This window comes from Pygocentrus nattereri, chromosome 16 (genome assembly GCF_015220715.1).
Source record: "Pygocentrus nattereri isolate fPygNat1 chromosome 16, fPygNat1.pri, whole genome shotgun sequence".
NCBI classification, from domain to species: Eukaryota; Metazoa; Chordata; class Actinopteri; order Characiformes; family Serrasalmidae; genus Pygocentrus; species Pygocentrus nattereri.
The window spans coordinates 36,459,499-36,464,498 of record NC_051226.1 but is presented as its reverse complement, the minus strand read 5'-3'; the positions used below and the strand labels follow the sequence as shown (position 1 = coordinate 36,464,498).

The following is a 5,000-nucleotide window of genomic DNA, read 5'->3' as shown; positions in this document are numbered from 1 at the left end:
GCTCACTGCTGCTCATCTCACTCTGACTGGACCTCCTATGATGCTGGTTGTCAAGGTAACGTCTACACTAAGTGGTACTCCAATCATGCGCGTCATTTTGGATCAGCTTACTTGTGGCGAGCATGTAAACAGAGATTTTCCATCAGATTGTTGAACAGAGTGAGAATAAACACTTCAGTCTGAATCTGTAATCGGAACGTGTTCAGTTGGATTGGCAAAGGTTTTTGCGTGTGAACACAGCCATTGATGAGGTCTGGACTCCAGGGTGGTCAGTTCACTGGGCCCTCACCAACTTAAAACTTCTTAAGAAGAAAATTAGGCAGTTTTCACTAAGAAGGTTTGGGATTGGCTCCTAGGAAGGAACCGAATCCACACACACACGAGAGCACAAAGGCACAAAACAATCTTCCCGTTCCGCCTTAAATGGTTACTGTCTGGAGTCAGGCATCATAATAATAACTGCTGTACCATTTAAGGTGGAACGGGAAAATTGAACAAAAAGCCACTTTCAGCCTCGTTAAGCAGGGCTTTCATACTCCGTAAGCTCTCGTTTGTTTTCTTGAGTAGAAGGATGTCAGGAGGGCGAGGTAGCCGCCTCGGCTGCCTCGATACCAAGCAAGTCTTTCAGCAACATATGCTGTGATTTTCTGTTTATAGGTAATATCGCCTGAACTAGTGCAGCACGGGCTCGGCTCCTACTGAATCTGGTCTTATCCGTGCCATTTATTTGTTACTGTACAAAACAGTCCATTTAATACGCTGCAGGTACATGACAGAAGGAAACACACTGGACTGACGTTAACTAGACTAATTCTAACTCCAGAGCCAGAGCAGCTCAATGGACACATTTACATGATTGGGCTGTTTGAGTTGCGCTTACGGGTGGCAGAAGTGTGGATCGGTGGTATGAGCGACTACAGCTCATACAGAAAGTCGGTGAAGTCTGAATCCGTTACGCAACTTCACCTTTTATCTAGGTAACAAATCTGCAGAACACTCGACCAGCTAACCGCCGTAGTGCCACGCTCCCTCTCCTGCTCTGCTGCACCGAGGACAAAAACGAAAGAACTTCCAAGGTGTAGCTCCTCTACACAGCCTGAGGACATGGATTCTTCTCCTTGTGCAGCGCGGGAGGAATTCACACGCACTGGGGCGTAAAGAGCGCGCCCGTTTCGAAAAGGGACGACGCTCACACACCAACATCTGACAACAGGTAACATCTGGTTGGCAGATTTTATCACATTTTATCATGTATATATATATATATATATATATATATATATATATATATATATATATATATATGCGTGTGTATGTATCGCTGCTGTCTGATCAAAACCTTGTATCTCCAAAATAGTAACTTCACAGGAGAAGTAAAAAACATATTTTATTGTTAATGTAAGTCAATGGAACCAGACGTCTTTTCACATTCACAAGTCTGAGCCATTTCTTTTGGTCCATTTATCATGAAATTTACACACAACGTAAAAGGCAATAGGCGTGTTCAGATTTCGGCAAAAACTGAAAAATGACAAAAACGGAGATACGAGGTTTTGTTCCGACAGATTATATATATATATATATATATATATATACACTTTACTTTTACTGTAAGTCAGTGGAACGAGACGTCTTTCCAAACCATTCTGGGTTGTTTCTTTTGGTCCAGTCATCAGGTTCCCTTTAGTTGAATCGGCTGAATCAGGCGCTCTGTCAGGTTTGCAATACGTTCCTTCAGCATAGCGAAGCCACAAATAGGAAGAACGGGTTCATTTAATCACTGACGCAAAACTGATATCTAGACAGGGTTTCACCCACGGATGGATCAGACATCACTTCCGAGGTTATGATATCCACCCCATGAGTCAAACGCAAGGCCCACAGTCGTCTCCGATCTGCACAAGTAGTTTTGATTTCTACTAATATCAGCTCATTTTCACAACACGCTGCACTACAGCCCCCAGCATGCACTGCAATGTAATGTGTTCTCTGGGACAGCGGTTACACCTCAGATTTGCTGGGTACCAGGATTAGTACCACCACTATTAGAGAAACAAGTGTTTTCCATTATAGATCTCTCCAGCAACCTGTTATGAAACATGATTTCGGAAGAAGAAGCTTCGACTGGAAAATATCATGGTACTGAATTTGATCAATACTATCCAGACTCCAGAGTCCAGCCCATTTGAACTGATGGGGAAACTGGCTGAGAAGTGAACTGGCCAGTGATTTTTTCTTCCCCTTGGGTCTCCAACACCCGCAGGTGTCTATAATGGAGCCAGCAGCAGAGGTGGACAGACGGATGGGCAGAAAGACGTTCCAGCACACCTCACCAATGCTGAGACTGATAACTGACCACACTGATTTATCAGTCTACTCAGGCTTTAGCAGAGCTCAGTAACACTGAGATTAATAACCGATCACATTGATTTATCAGTCTACTCAGGCTTTAGCAGAGCTCAGTAACGCTGAGATTAATAACCGATCACATTGATTTATCAGTCTACTCAGGCTTTAGCAGAGCTCAGTAAGACTGAGATTAATAACTGATCACATTGATTTATCAGTCTACTCAGGCTTTAGCAGAGCTCAGTAACGCTGAGATTAATAACCGATCACACTGATTTATCAGTCCACTCAGACTTTAGCAGAGCTCAGTAACACTGAGATTAATAACTGATCACATTGATTTATCAGTCTACTCAGACTTTAGCAGAGCTCAGTAACACTGAGATTAATAACCGATCACATTGATTTATCAGTCTACTCAGGCTTTAGCAGAGCTCAGTAACACTGAGATTAATAACCGATCACATTGATTTATCAGTCTACTCAGGCTTTAGCAGAGCTCAGTAACGCTGAGATTAATAACTGATCACATTGATTTATCAGTCTACTCAGGCTTTAGCAGAGCTCAGTAACACTGAGATTAATAACCGATCACACTGATTTATCAGTCTACTCAGGCTTTAGCAGAGCTCAGTAACACTGAGATTAATAACTGATCACATTGATTTATCAGTCTACTCAGGCTTTAGCAGAGCTCAGTAACGCTGAGATTAATAACCGATCACATTGATTTATCAGTCTACTCAGGCTTTAGCAGAGCTCAGTAACGCTGAGATTAATAACTGATCACATTGATTTATCAGTCTACTCAGGCTTTAGCAGAGCTCAGTAAGACAGATTAATAACTGATCACATTGATTTATCAGTCTACTCAGGCTTTAGCAGAGCTCAGTAACGCTGAGATTAATAACTGATCACATTGATTTATCAGTCTACTCAGGCTTTAGCAGAGCTCAGTAACGCTGAGATTAATAACCGATCACATTGATTTATCAGTCTACTCAGGCTTTAGCAGAGCTCAGTAACGCTGAGATTAATAACTGATCACATTGATTTATCAGTCTACTCAGGCTTTAGCAGAGCTCAGTAACGCTGAGATTAATAACCGATCACATTGATTTATCAGTCTACTCAGGCTTTAGCAGAGCTCAGTAACACTGAGATTAATAATTAATAATCAAATTTAAAGATGGTATATTTTTAATTTAGTGAGTATGTACTCTAAAAGTATTCCGCTACATGTAAGCAGTATGTTGAGTACTGACTTTACACAACGTAAGTTGGACTGAATAGATACTTCATTTCTGTATTATAAACACATATTCCCAGTGCTCGTATTCCCATACATCCCAACCCTGAATATAACCTGCTGAATCCGCCTTCTTCAGCTGTCAACTCAACCCTCTCAGGTAGAAAAAGGGAGAATCCCAAATTGCCCAACCAATCACTGCTGTACATTCCAGAGCTTAAGTAACCAGCTGAAAAGGAATCAATGGCGCAATAACATGCGTACCATGTAAAAGGTAAACAACGCAGCCAGCAGCCCCGGAGTTCACTGTACTCACACACAGCACCAGCTCAAACACAGGCCAGCCAGCCATAACATTACAACCACCTCGTTTACCACTCACTGCCCTTCATCAGCCCCACTGACCGTATAGCTGCACTCTGTAGTTCTCCAGTTACAGACTGTAGTCCATCTGTTTCTCTGATACTCTGTCACCCTGTTCTTCAGTGGTCAGGACCCCCCAGGACCCCCACAGAGCAGGTACTATTTGGGTGGTGGATCATTCTCAGCACTGCAGTAACACTGACGTGGTGGTGGTGGTGTGTTAGTGTGTGTTGCGCTGGTCTGAGTGGATCAGACACAGCAGTGCTGCTGGAGTTTTTAAACACCTCAGTGTCGCTGCTGGACTGAGAACCAAACACACCCAGCCAACAGCGTCCTGTGGGCGGCGTCCTGTGACCACTGATGAAGGTCCAGAGGATGACCAACACAAACTGTGCAGCAGCAGATGAGCTGTCGTCTCTGACTTTACATCTACAAGGTGGACCGACAAGGTAATAGAGTGGACAGTGAGTGGACACGGTGTTTAAAATCTCCAGCACCACTGCTGATCCACTCGTGCCAGCGCAGCACACTCCACCACCACGTCAGTGCTGAGAATCCCCCAACCCAAATAGTACCTGCTCTGTGGGGGTCCTGACCACTGAAAAACAGGGTGACTATGAAACAGACGGACTACAGACTGTAACTGTAGACCTACAGAGTGGCTCTATGCGGCCAGTGGGGCTGAGAAGACGGACAGTCAGTGCAGAAATAAGGAGGTGTTTTTAATGTTATGGCTGATGGGTGGGAATATAATAACGCACCTTCTCAGCTATACAGCTCTGAGCCATCTTTTGGGGCTCAAATGATAAAGAATGAGATCAAATAAAAGGGTAAAAATGACAATAAACCCCACCAGCAGCGAGTCCCAGCCTCCCCATCTGCTCCCAGCCTTAACCTCTAACTAACCGTCTGAGATTGACAACAGCAGCGGTGTGGCGGTTTATACCGCGGCTAAAACGGCCGTTTCTCCGCACAGAGCTCACAAAATTAGTCCACCGAGCTGCCGTTTCATGATTTAAACACGTCCTACACACGACCG

At 44.0% G+C, this 5,000-nt stretch overlaps 1 protein-coding gene across 1 annotated transcript in view; it reads right to left on the bottom strand.

Annotated features, from left to right (window-relative positions):
• rapgef1b (Rap guanine nucleotide exchange factor (GEF) 1b) overlaps positions 1-5,000 on the bottom strand; it is a 68,257-nt gene that overhangs the window by 62,701 nt on the left and 556 nt on the right. The gene's annotated exons all lie outside the window — the stretch shown is intronic.